This window comes from Lichenostomus cassidix, unplaced genomic scaffold (assembly GCF_008360975.1).
Source record: "Lichenostomus cassidix isolate B80296 unplaced genomic scaffold, HeHo_3.0 HiC_scaffold_742, whole genome shotgun sequence".
NCBI lineage: Eukaryota > Metazoa > Chordata > Aves > Passeriformes > Meliphagidae > Lichenostomus > Lichenostomus cassidix.
Window position 1 is genome coordinate 182,428 of NW_028147286.1, and position 14,726 is coordinate 197,153.

General features: G+C 39.0%; 1 long non-coding RNA gene across 3 annotated transcripts in view; it reads left to right on the forward strand.

The window, feature by feature from the left end:
- LOC146423447 (uncharacterized) overlaps nucleotides 1-14,291 on the forward strand; it is a 169,903-nt gene extending 155,612 nt beyond the window's left edge. The window contains exons 1-3 of one of the 3 annotated variants that reach the window (XR_014847531.1): nucleotides 6,128-6,307; nucleotides 13,157-13,268; nucleotides 14,114-14,291. This is a non-coding gene — a long non-coding RNA (uncharacterized LOC146423447). Of the gene's footprint in view, nucleotides 1-6,127; nucleotides 6,308-13,028; nucleotides 13,269-14,113 lie in introns of those variants that run through there. The other 2 variants (XR_014847530.1, XR_014847529.1) reach the window with 2 other exon arrangements.
- Nucleotides 14,292-14,726: the final 435 nt, after the last annotated feature.

Consider the following 14,726-nt stretch of genomic DNA (forward strand, 5'->3'; position numbering starts at 1 on the left):
CATGCCTGGATGTCTAAGGGATAAGTCAAGCACTATTACTCACAGAGGGGATGGAAGCCGGGTGCCAGGCTAGGACTCGCCGGGAGGGATTTTTGTATTAGCTTTGGACGTGGGGATGTCCAAAAAAGGGCCCCTTAGGTCACGTAAAGGGACTCTGATGACAACGCAGAGTTGCGCAGGGCAGGGCGGTCCTGGTGTGTGTCGCATCACTTGTCTACCGTGCGTTCCCTGTCTTTTGTGTGTCTTGCGTTGCATATCTTTTGCCTCACCCCTTTGAGGGGATTATCTAAAAGGCCAGGCCACCCTTACCATCTCTGATCTCCATGTTCCTCGGCTTGGCGCCGATATCTTTGAACCTTCAATGCCCGAGCTCAGGCGTGCATCAGAATCTCTGCATCTCTTTAGAAGCATCGAGTCAGAAGCCTTTTACAGTCTTGTTCTAAGCCGTATCGACAGCTGTACATGGCAGTGATCCATTATAGCAGGCTAGGACTTGTAAGGGTGTGTGGTCAGAATCTTGTCCCTATCTTCGTGATTCACGGGCTTCCATCTTTGCCATTTTGGCGAGCTTTTCGCAATGTGATCACGTTAGCATCTTCTGCCGGGGTTTTTTGGGCCTGGTTAGCTCACCGTCAGTCTCACCTGGGCCATCTCATTCCGCATCCTCTCGATCATTGCAGTCATCTCACTGAGAGTTTTTTCTCATTGTCGTGTCCCCTTGTTGCACATCCTGTCTAATGTCTCTTTGTGTGTGTGTGTGTGTGTGTGTGTGTGTGTGTTTGTTTGGCCTGGAGCTGCAGGTACAGATGTGATGTACTTCGATCAGATAGGGGAGGTTGTAGTTTTTCAGTGTTTCAATGTGGTTTTTGGCACTTGAGAAACAATTCACCGAAGATCCCCATCTGTATCTGTGCTGGGAATGGTGAAAAGTGTGGTGTTCCCAGTTATGGCGTGGGTGGCTGTTGTGGTGACGCCAGGTCAGGGCTTCCACTCTATCCCAAAGAGCGCCTACCTCCAGCCTGTGTGTCCCCTCAAAAGCAGGTACTGACTGTGTGCTTGTCCCCTTCAGCTCCTCAGCCCATGTGGCCTGTGGCCTGTGTCCTGTGTCCTGTCATGGCCACCCTGAGCCCAAAGAGGCCCATGTGGTGCTCCCAGGCTTGTCACTTCCTCCTGGGATTGCTGTGGTACCCCCTGCTCTGCCTAATGTTACCCTCTGAAGCAGGGGCATCCCTCTGCCTCAGGAATGTCCGTCTGATGTGCCACAAATGAGGGGCACCCTGTAGTGTAGGTCTGCATGGGGGTCCCTCCTGCCTTCCCCGGTCTCCTGGCAGGAAGGATACCGCAAAGCGCTGACCCCCCACAACAGCATAAAAGGTCCTAGTGTCACTAAGCAGCCTGACGTCCCCCCAGCCATCAGCAGAGGCAAGCTGAGACCAGACCACTTGTTTGGCAAGAAGTTGCCAGAACCTTTCTCTCTTCCCCATATTCCCTATCATGGCGTGGTCCCTGTGAGAAAGTCAGGGGATTAGTGAAGGAATCAGGGGCTTCCTTGTTGAAGAGGAGCCTAGCCCCTTCCAATGGCTGCAGACCAGGGGGGTCAGTTGGATCCAAATATTCCAGCACTGGGGCCACAGCAGCACCTAGCTCTGGACCTTCTCCTGCCATCTGGGAGTCTCTGTCATCCTCCAGCACTGACACCCTGAGCGTGGACCCCCAGAACCACATCAGGGTGTTTGGAGGAGTCACGGTGGCACCCCCTTCCTGCCCCCAGCCTGATGCCCATGCTGGTACCTGCCACATTCATTGTCCTGGCAGAGCCTCGGTGGGTCTGGACAGCACCCTGGCACCAAACATGTCCTCCCCCAAAACGGGGTGTCCCACACTTTGAAGTGAGAGCAAGAAGCTGGAGATGCTGGGAGAGGCAGTGGGAGTAGTGGAAGGGAGAAAGGTGTGGGAGGCAGAGCCGGGACACAGGAGGAGATGTCACAGAGACACGGGGATATGGAGAGGGGGTGCACAGCTTGAGGGGATTGCCCATGTTGTCACCCCTGGGGGTGTGAGAGTTTGTCCAGGGTGGAATGGGGCTGTAGTGGTGAACCCCAAGTGGGATGGGGGGTGATCCCATGGGACATGGGCAGAGTCCCAGCTTGTCTGGCTACCCCATCCATTGTTAACACAGCATGGCAGTAGAGCCCAATGTCAGCCCAGGACAGCTGTGGCCCCCCCTTCCCCATTGCAGAGTCCCACGCAAACCTTATAAAATCGGGAGCGCACGTCTATACCTGACAGCTGTGCTGGTGCCCAGGGCAGAACTTGGCATCACGGGGCCGAGGGGGTTGTGGAGGGGCTGGGGGGCCCTGGCCCCTCAGCTCTATCCAAGGATGACTGAGAGATTCTCGGGGCAGGGCCTGATCCAGCCCCCTGTGCCCCACAGTCCCACCTAAAATAAAAAAAGTGTAGAGTAAGCATTTTTATTGCGGGCAAGTGCCTGTCAACATAGTGGTGAAGATTGTGTAGAGCCCCTGTGCTGTCAGACACTCCCCAAGATCTGTCTTCCAGGTAGAGAGAAGGGCATGTGGCTGCCATCATTGTTTTGGGCAAAGAACACTTTTTAGCTGGTTATCGGTTTTGCATCCTTTTATATCATTGCTGCAATATTTGTTTATATTTGGTGCCCTGAACAAGCACTTCCAGCTGTCATGCTGGGTAGTGAAAAATTAAAATCAATGCAAAGAAATTATTTCTATGATTGATACCAATATAGCTTGCTGTCCCTAATCCCACCAAACAGGTTTCTACAAAGGTTCAAATGGTCAGGTTTTCCCTTTCACAAAGCCCTACTGAAGTGAGTGAGGTAACACACATGTGATGTACTCTATCTTCTGTGTTGTTATTAAGCCTTGCCAGATGGTTTTGATTAGGTCAAGTTGCATTTGCAAGTGTGTCCATGACAGGAGGGTGGAGATGTTTCCTACCTGTGGAAAAGAGCCATTGTTCCATGCCAGGTGCCCAGAGCCAAATGTGGGATTCTGCATCCTAAAATTGTGAAAATGGCAGTATTTCTGCCAGACTAAAGCTGCCAGGAACTAGGCCTGTGGTTGGCCTTGGAGTCCTGGGATTCTTATCCAAACACTGTGCAAGGCTGTAGGGTGGAAATATTTCCTACCTGTTGAAAGGAGACACCAGTTAAAGCCAGGTTCTGTTTTGGGATGAGTGAGCAGCAGGAAGAGGGAGAGAGAACACACTGCTGATCCATCAGGGAAACCTTTCCAGGTAAGATATGTCAGAGTCCTATTTTAAAGACTCAATATACCCTCTGTTTCTTACGGCAAGTAAGAAAAATAGATCTATGGTGTGCTTCTGCTAAGTTCTAAACAAATGAGCAGTGAAGCTGCTGACGTTTAAACTGAAGTGCTTTCAGCAGGCCTTGAGAAGGATCCCGTCAGACTGCAGTGTATTTGGATAACCTAATACAACAAGTGTGCTGACCAGAGATGTGCTAAATGCACCAAGGAAAGCAAAGTGTTGCTCAGGTGTTTTGGTCACAGCAACGTGAGTTAAACCACACAGAACACTTCCAGCAGAAGCGTGGCCTGGGCTGCTTGCACATTGAGACTGAATGATTATACAACCGCTACCTCCGAACTCTTTCTTTGAGCCTCTTCCTTGCTTCCCTCTGACCTGGCTGACTGGAACAGCACGTGGAACAGATACTGACAAGCACCCGCCATCTGAGCTGTGCAGCGCTTCCTACTCAGGCTGAGCTAAACCCTCTGAACCATCTCGCAGTGTGTCACGTAGGGCACAGGGGAGGAAGGGGAATGCAGTTATCCTTCCCTCCCCAAAATGAGACATGAGCTTCCTTGAAGATGGCATTTAAAGGATCAGTAAAGCTGTATTTTTTTTCTTAGGCCATTTCAAATTTCTGTACGTGGACGTTTCAGGAGGTGCAATTCAGGAAGGCTCTCAGAACTGAGCCACATGAATCAGGTTTAATGCTAAAGTGAATTTCAGTAGGCTGTGCATGGGTTAAACAGCCTACATACAGGAAAAATATATGTTCAGGTCTAAGGCTGAACGTGTTATTTAGTGTCCAGTATTTAATAAAAAATTTGGAAAAATGTTTTGAGATCAGCGGAGCCAAATTTGTAATCTAAGAAGTGGTAGCACCATCATCCAAACCCCCTAAGTTTTTAACAGTTTAAAGTGATGCTGGATTGAAATGGATACGGGCTTGATGTGCCAATTTTTCTATCTATTCAGCCAGATTTTAAAAACATGGAAAATGTTCTCCGAGGTAAAGTACTTCATGAACTTTTTCTTTCTACCCAGACCTGGAAGTTTGTACGGCGCCAGACCGGCATCTTCTGGCTGGATTCTGTGACATGGTGACCAAGATGGAGAAGTAGCACTTCACAAGTCCTTCCTGAGCACTGGCAATTGCAGTCTTTTAAAGATGCAATAAAAAGAGCACATATCGGTCAGGAAGAGCAAGTAGAAAAAGTGAAAAACAACATCTGCAATTTTTTTGTTGTCCATTTATGATTGTCATCTTCCAGCCAGTAAGAAAAGTATCAGGATGTAAGGAATTTAGGGAATGAAATGGAAATAAAATAGAAGGGGGATGAAAGCAAAAGGCCAGTGGTAAATATTCTGTGGGAAACTGTGCCTATGCATGAGAGAGAGAAAGAAGCAGCAGTTTCCTGAATGAAGTCACAGAAGACAATTCCCAGTGCCTACTTCTAGCTGAGTGTGCACATTTACTATGATGTAACAGAGCAATTGTAATTCCCAGGACCCTGCTTTGCAACTGCAGAAATGTCCCAAAAGCTCGAAATCCAGGTTTTTAATTTTGATCAGGCGCTTAAAGTACTCACCCATAGCGCTGGGTCCCAATTTGTTCCGTACAAAAGATGGCGGCGGCCGGAAAAGCATAGGCGCGTCCATTAATATGGCGGCGCCCGTTTCGCACATGCGCGGTGCACTGGACTACCAAAATGGCGGCCGCGAAGTCCTGACCCCGAAAACGGCGATTCGGCTGCTTGGCGGGCTTCCCCGTCGCTGCGGACAGGTGCGGAGTGGTCTTTGGGGGCGGGTGTGCGCGCTGCGGTTCGGGTCGGCCGCCATTTTGTCCCGAAAGCGATCGGCAAATTCCGGTTTTTTCCCACCGCTGGCGCGGTTGCCGCCGCCCGTGGGCGACGCGGACAGTATAGAGGACGCCCCTGAAGCTGTTTGCTGAGTGCATAAATGTCCCAAAAGCGTGAAATACGAGTTTTTAATTTCGATCAGGCGCTTAAGGCAGTCACCTATAGCGCGGGGTCCTGATTTGTTCCGTACAAAAGATGGCGGCGGCCGGAAAAGCATAGGCGCGTCCATTAATATGGCGGCGCCCCTATTTCGCACATGCGCAGTGCACTGGACTACCAAAATGGCGTCGGCATCGTTTGCACATGCGCAGTGCGGTGAACTACCAAAATGGCGTCGGTATCATTCGCACATGCGCAGTGCAGTGATTTACCAAAATGGCGTCGGCATCATTCGCACATGCGCAGTGCAGTGAACTACCAAAATGGCGTCGGCATCATTCGCACATGCGCAGTGCAGTGAACTACCAAAATGGCGTCGGCATTATTCGCACATGCGCACTGCAGTGAACTACCAAAATGGCGTCGGCATCATTCGCACATGCGCAGTGTAGTGAACTACCAAAATGGCGTCCGCATCATTCGCACATGCGCAGTGCAGTAGAGTGCCAAAATGGCGTCGGCATCGTTCGCACATGCGCGGTGCATTGGACTACAAAAATGGCGTCGGCATCGTTCGCACATGCGCAGTGTTGCCGACTTCAAAAAGGGCGGCCGCGGGGTCTTCTCGGAGGCAATATGCGTCCACTGTGCTGCCTGAACAAAAGGCGGAGTCCGAGGGTGCCACCGCAGCATTTTCCGGGCTTTGCGGGCTTCTGCTGAAGCGTGCGGTGCTGTGGACGGCGCGGGGGGCTGGCGGGATCCGCGTGTGCCGGGGCGGGCACCGGCGCGGTCGACTATATGGCCCCGCCCGCCTCTCCCGGTCCCTTAAAAGGGGCCCTCGGCACGCAGCGTATGGCGGCGGCGGTGGCGACACAGGTCGGGGCGGGGGCGGGGGGGGGCTGACCCGGCGGCCCCCAGCCCGGGGAGGGAGAGCGGCGCCGCCGGCTCGGGGCCCCGCGGGACACCACTCCCCACGGACCGCTCCGAAAATGGGGTGCCGTCCAGCGGCGGGGGAGAACCGAGGGGGGAGGGAACTTGCCACGCAGGACGGGGCCACCAGCGTGCCGCAAGCAACGCTTTTTTCCAACTACAAACACGCAAAAACCCCAAAATTCACCTGCTTCAGAACACGCAACCCCCTCTCCCTTTTAAAGCCCAACACAAACCTACAAACAACCACCTCAGCTACCACAAACACCAAAATACACAACAAACAACTAACACCACACACACAAATAACATATACTACTTACAAAATACAGATACCTATACTCCAACATATTATTACACAGATTTCACACTAGCAACCAGCTATATTGCTCTGAAAATTTATTTTTGCATGCTTCCAATTAAAAATGCAGGACCATTTCCTTACATTTTGTCTTAGATTGATGATATGATAATCCTTTATCCCCTATCGTTGGCTTATATGCCCAAAAAAAAAAAAAAAGTGTAAAAATGTGTGGTCCTATCTCTTTAACTGCACCCAGCCGCAGAAAAAACCGCGAGTTGTTTTGAAAACATTTTCTCCAAGCCTTGCTCCGGGGGAGGATTCGTCGCCCGGCAGAAACTGCGTGCTGGACAAAGGTCAGAGTGAGCTCTATTCCCGTTTTTTCCATTCTTCATCTTTTTCCTCGTTTGGACCCCTTCTCTTCGATCTCCTTTACCACCCGGAGACCCAAAAAAGCCAAAAAACAGCAGAGCTCTCCAGAAAGCTCCACCCGGCCCCGGGTGGGGGGCGAAAAAGAGAAAAACTGCGTCTGAAAAAAAGACTTTTTAATCAAGTTAAATAACTGCCTTTCACCTTGTTTTTTCCCCTTCCCCTGTGCCTTATAAGGCACTCTGCGTAATTTTATTAAATAAATAATTTTTTCTTCACTTCCATCTAAAAAATTCTGTTAAAAGTAAAAAAAAAAGTGTCAAAACCCTTCACTCTCAAAAAAAGAAAATCTTATCATTAACCCGGGACATATTTGGCGCCCAACTTACGGGGCCTTAATTACTTGTTCTACACCTTTTATAAAATTAAAAAAAGTAAAAAAAAAACCCCTAATAATTACATTCTAGTTTTAAACGCTTGATATTAAATTACAACCATCAATAATCACTATGCTGTTTGATAAAAAATTATTTAATATAATACTGTCTGTTTAGCACATAAATTTATTTCCCTACCAACAAGTAAAAACAATCCTGTCCCTAATGTATAATTTCCACCAATCAGAGACACAACTCCAACTTGTTATAGTAATGTGTGTAATACTAACAATCTGTAAAAAAGTATGAAAAACAGTTAAAGATGTACATGCTCTGTTAATTTCCTCCTCTAGTTTTAGTAACCTGTTTTAGAGTTTTATTAATAATATTACCCAACCTGTTAAAAAAGTAGAGAGTGAAACTTCCTAACTCCTCACCCATCTCTTTCCCTTTAAATCTAGTATATCAACTTTTAAAAATATTCAATTTTTCCTAAATGTTAAAAAAACCATTAACTTAATTATACAAATACTTTACCTAAAAATTTCCATGTATATAATATTCAATTTTACCAAAATAAAAACTAAAAAAAAAAAAACTAAACAAAAACAAACACCTAATCCAAATATAAAAAAAATTAAATAATATAAAATATAAAAAAACATAAATAAAACTTTAAAAAAATTCTCTAATCCAATAAACTAAAAATTTCCCCCTAAACAAATCCCAAAACCAGCTAAAGTAAAAAAATATCTAAAAAAAAATACAAAAACAACTACAATACAATATATTAAACCCTAACATATACTTATCATACACTATCAAATATTATAAAACAAAAAATGAAAAAACCTAAACCAATAACAATTACTCCTATTACAAAAAACAAAAAAACCCAATTTAAAACTAATCACCCAAATAACAATAGGGAGGGACCCTCAAAACCAACAACTAAATCAAAAATCATTATTAAATCCATAAATATAAAAAACCTTCACAACCTAAAAAAAATTATATCCAACAAAATAATAAATCTATAATTAATTAATTAATCCATCTTTAAAATACTACAAACAATATTACACTTCTAAATCCTACTAAAACAAAACATTTAAAAACTATATCACGTAACCCAAATATCAACCAAACTATACAAAATAAACCTAACTACAACAACCTCTAAAAATGAACTATCAAAACTACAAAAAAAAATACCTACATCCCAACAATCTCTATTCACAACAAACTCAATAAAAAACTATAAAACAAAAAATTCAACGCTTAAAAAAAATAACAATAATAAAAATTATCTTCTCAAAAAACATAACAAACCCAAATCCAATTATAAACCCAAATAAAATAAAATATACACCTATAATATAACAAAAACTCCTAAAACTTAAACCATCAAAATATACTTCTACTTTAACCATTATAAAACAAAATAACAAACATAAAACTATACATAATATAACAAAAAAACTCCAAACATACAAATATCATACATAACCCAATAAATACAAAAATCTCAACTATAAAAACAAATCTACAAAAACTAAAAAATAAAATAAAAAAAATCATAAAAAACTCAATAAAAAAATTAAAAACAACCTTCTCCAAATCTCAACAATACAAACCAAAAATTCTACTACCCCACGCAAACACTCCTCAGCTATAAAAACTAAATATATCCCTCAACATAAATTATAATATTTCCTATATAACAATAAAAAAACCATAAACAAATAAAATAAACAACCCGCTGCTATCCTAACACAACAAATACGTAAATTAAAAAAAAAACTCAAAAAAAAACCTCCACCAAAAAAAAATAACTCTACTCAATATATCTAATTCCCTTAAAAAAACCTCTAACACAAATACCCACCATAATTAAAAAAACCCTACCTCTAACCAAATAAAAACCAAAAAAACCCAAATTTTTTAAACAGTATAAATTCAATAACCTAACACATCAAAACCACAAAAATACAAAACTTTAATTAACACTAACACACAATACACAATAATACCATCACAACATATAAAAACAAAACCTATTTCTATTTCCAACATTACAAAAAAATCACAAAACTTAACCCTCGTAAAAACTAAAATAAACCTAACTAAAAAAAAATAAAAAAACCATTCCATTATAACTAACCCAAAAACTCCATATATTTTAAATATAAACTTCCTCCAAAATAAATATTTCAAAAACCAAAAAAAACTCAAATAAACATTTAAAATAACTACTGTAAAAACAAAAAACATAAAACAATTAAACACCTTACCTAAACTATCAAAAAACCCATCTACAATAAAATTCCTAAAAAAAAAAACAACAAATACCAATTACAACCTCAATTACACACCGCCAACAATACCAAACAACTCGTAATACCGTAATTCCCATTCACAAACTAATCCATAAACTAAAAAACCAAAAAATAATCAACAAAACCCATTCATCCTTTAACAACCCCATCTAACCTACAAAAAACATTAAAAAAAAATAAAAATTAACTATAAACTATCATACCTTAAATAAAATAACTCCACCTCTAAATACTACTATACCAAACATACTAAAACTCCAATATAAACTAAAATCCAAAGCAACAAAATAATATACTACTATTAACATTACAAATACATTTTTCTCCATTCCTCTAACAAAATACAAACCTCAATTTACTTTCACCTAAAAAAAACATACAATACACCTAAAACCAATTACCCCAAAAATAAAAACACAATCCCACCATTTATCATAAACTAATCCAAACTACATTAAAAAAAATAAAACTCCAAAACATTTACAATACATTAATAACATCATTATATAAAAAAACACAACAAAAAAAAATTTAAAAAAAAAAATCCAAATTCTCCTAAAAACCAATTTCACTATAAAAAAAAACAAAATCAAAAAACCTACCAAAAAAATCCAATTCCTAAAAATAAAATAACAAAATAAACAACATCAAATTCCTACTAAAATTATCAATAAAATCATCACAATATCCCCCCAACCAACAAAAAAAACCCACAAACTTTCCTAAAAACTATAAACTTTTAAAAAATACACATCCCTGAGTACAGCCAAATTATAAATCCTCTCTACCTAATTACCCATTAAAAAAATAATTTCCATTAAAACCCTAAACAACAACAAACCTTCACCCAAATCAAACAAAAAATTACTCATACAATAACCCTTAACCCAATCAAAACAAAACCAAAAGTAAAAAATGTACTTTACTCTACAACTAAAAACCATAACCTATCCTAAAACCTTTAACAAAAAATACCTAATAAAACCCAAAACCAACCACTAAAATTTTAAAACCAAAATTACAAAAAATCTAAAACCAACTACACCCCAACAAAAAAAAAAATCCTAACAACATATAAAAAAATCCAAACTACCTCAAAAATAATTAACACAAAACCACAACTCCTCCTAACACCTCAACTACCAATACTAAAATAAATATTTAAAACAAAAATTCCCTCTACTCATCATACCACCAATAGCACATAAAGCAAATAAATTACCCTTATCACACAGCGCACCCGTATAAAAAAATCTAAATCACCCTAAAATTTTAAAAATAATTACAAATTAACCTAAAAATAAAAATTTTAATCTAACTAAAAAAAAAAACTAAAACAAATAACCCATGCAAAAAAAAACCCCACCATACAACCAACTACCAACAAATAAAACACACTACACTCTTTTCACTAATAATTCCTATCATCTTATAAAAACAAAGCAAAAATAAAAAACAACTGTATAAAACCCCACACAACAAATTACAAAAACTAAAAAAAAAAAGTAAATCAAGCCAATTCACTAAACTCAAAACCATTCAATTAACCCTAAACATTACTAAAAAAAAAAAATAACCAAAACTCTACCTTTATACTAATTCATAAATAATAACCAATACTCTATAAAATTAACTAAAAAAAATAAAAAAACCTAATTAACAACATAAAAAAACCCAATTTAAACAACTAAAAAATAAAAAAACATCGCTAACCAAACAAAAAAACTACCTATAAAAATCCACCATATAAACACCCATATCCCCAAAAATCAAACTAATAAAAAACACCAAAACAATAAACAAATAAATCAAACTACAAAAATAAAAATATCCCAAATAAACTTAAATTAACAACATAAAAAAAATTTATTCCTAACTCAATAAACCCATAATACCTCAAACCATCAAAACAAAAATACCACCTATAAATAAACACAAAACCAAAAAATAAATCTAACCATAAACTACATCTCTCAAATTATCCATAACTATAAAACATATACTACCATCAAACAAACCAAACAAATAAAACCCCTATAATATAATAAAAAATAATCAAAATATAAATATAAAAAAACCTAACTAATTAATTACATCACACTACCTCAAACCCACCATAACAAACACTATATACTCACAATAATAAAAACCACCACTAAATAACTAAAAACCTACCCTATACCTCATACCACTACTCATAACACCATCCTAGGCCTTAAAAACCAAATCCTATAAAAACATAATACCCCTAAAAAAATTAAATCAAATAACAAAACTCATTTTAAAAATAACCTCATAAACAACTAAACTAAAAACCATAACATTAAATAAATATACCACATTCCCTATCATACACCAACCACTAACAAAATAAAACAATATAATAAACTATTAAAAACCACCCTAAAAACATTAAATAAAAAAACTTACAAAAATTAAAAACAACATTTAACAAAAACCACCTAATTAATCAATACCCGAGGCTCCATCAACCAAACAAATCCTACCCAATCTAAACTTCTACATACAATAAATAAAAATAAAATCCCAACAATACATACCAAAAACTTGTTAAAAAAAACTATCTAAATTAATTCTACCTCACATAAAAACAAACCCATCCATAAAATTATCTTTACCCAAAAACCAAAATATACTTAATAAATAATACAAAAAAAAAAAACCACAATATATCCCTCAAAAAAATTTAATTTTAAATAAAAACCACATATAAAATTAAAATAACAACATACCACCATTCACCATTCATAACATTATTTATACATAATTTTATATATATGTATATATATATATTTAAAATTAAAAAATATTAAAATAAACCTTAAACCAACACTATAAAATAAAAAACATAAAATATCTTAAATTAATAATATAATAATCCTTTATCCCCTATCATTAACTTATATACCCAAAAAAAAAATATAAAAATATATAATCCTATCTCTTTAACTACACCCAGCCACAAAAAAAACCACAAGTTATTTTAAAAACATTTGCTCCAAACCTTACTCCAAAAAAAAATTCATCACCCAGCAAAAACTACATACTAAACAAAAATCAAAATAAACTCTATTCCCATTTTTTCCATTCTTCTTCTTTTTCCTCATTTAAACCCCTTCTCTTCAATCTACTTTACCACCCAAAAACCCAAAAAAACCAAAAAACATCAAAACTCTCCAAAAAAACTCCACCCAGCCCTGGGTGGGGAACAAAAAAAAAAAAAACTACGTCTAAAAAAAAAACTTTTTAATCAAATTAAATAACTACCTTTCACCTTATTTTTTTCCCTTCCCCTGTGCCTTATAAAACACTCTGCGTAATTTTATTAAATAAATAATTTTTTCTTCACTTCCATCTAAAAAATTCTATTAAAAATAAAAAAAAAAAAAATCAAAACCCTTCACTCTCAAAAAAAAAAATCTTATCATTAACCCAAAACACATTTATTGCCTGACCCCTCCCTACCCTTTTTTTCTCGTTGCAGGACACTACATTAATACCTGCAAAAAGAAAAAAAAATTTACAAAGCCTTCCACATTGGGTAAATTAATATCATTTCTTTCTCTTCTTTAGCAAGTCAAACCACCTGCTTCTACAGCACTTCTGAACTCCATTCTGACTCTTGGCAAGAAATTCTTACAGGCCTGACATTGTGGCTACAGCTCTGTGATGATCCACATGAAAGGTGGGTGCTTTCTTCAATTATCCTTTCTTCAATGCAACACTTCCTTTTTACTATCTATCTAGGTCATCTCCTTCATTTTCATAACTATATTCGGAAGGCACTGTGTACTGGGCATTGGCTATAAATGTCCACCCAGAAAGGTAGACAACAGCTTTGCTGCAAGGCAGATAATCTTTTCAATATTCCTGCAAGAGCTGGATTACCTGCATTTGGTAATTATGGAACATGCTTCAGCTACTCCAGCGGCAACACGTGAACAATTACTTCTTACTGATAGTGAGGCTCAAAAACGACACTTCTGAAGCAACAATGCACTGCAGGCACCTGGACACATGTCCTTCCCTTAGGAAAAAAACCTCAAAGTTCTTTCCCTCTTCCCTGGCTTGCTGGTACCAAGCACAGAAAACTGCACCTGAGGGAAGCTTGGAAGCCTGTATCCTCTGACATTTTGCACTTGGTTAGAGCTTTTTTTTCATACCTCTGCATACTTCTGAAAATTACAGTTCCTCTTTTACAACATAGCCAATGTCCACACTTACCTAGAAAGAGGCACTGGGATTTGTTTTCTGTAAATTCATTCAGGAAACTCCTTGTTCTTTCTCTCTCTCATTCATGGCCATAGTTTCCCAAAGAATATTTAGCAGGGCCTTTTTGCTTTGATACCCTCTATTTCATTTCCATTTCATTCCCTAAATTCTTTACATCCTGAAACTTTTTCTAGTACGTGGAAGAGCACAATCATAAATGGACAACAGAAAAATTGTAGAACTTCCTAGCTCAAGATGATGTTTTTCACTCTTTATCTATTTGCTCTTCCCATCTCATAGCTGCTCTTTTCCATGCAGCTTTAAGGGCCTGCAATTCTCACTGCTGCAGAAGGACTTGTGAACTGCTACTTCCCTACCTTGCTCATCAGAGCACGGAATCCAGTCAGAAGGTGCCGGTCCATCGGTGCACAAACCTCCAGGTATGGCTAGAAAGAGTAGAAAAAATTCATTAAATACTTTCCCTTGGAGAACAGTTCCCATGCTTTGCAAATCTGGGTTCATACATAGAAATATTGGCACATCAAGTCTGTATCAATTTCAATACAGAACAGCATCACTTTAAACTCTTGAAAACTTCAGGGTTTGGATGATGTTGCTACCACTTCCTACATTACAAATGTGGCTATGCTGATCTCAAAACTCGTACACATTTTTCCAAATATTTTATCTAATAATGGACGGTACATAAGGTGCTTAGCCTTATACCTGCACATGCTTATTACCTGTGTGTGAACTGCATACCACGTGCATAGCCTGCAGAAATACACTTCAGGATTAATTCTGATTCGTAAGGCTCCGTTACATGAGCCTTACAGAACTGCACCTCATCCATTATCCATGTACAGAAATTTGGCTTTCAAATGGCCTAAGAGAAAAAAAATAGTTTTGCTAACTCTTTCAATGCCATGTT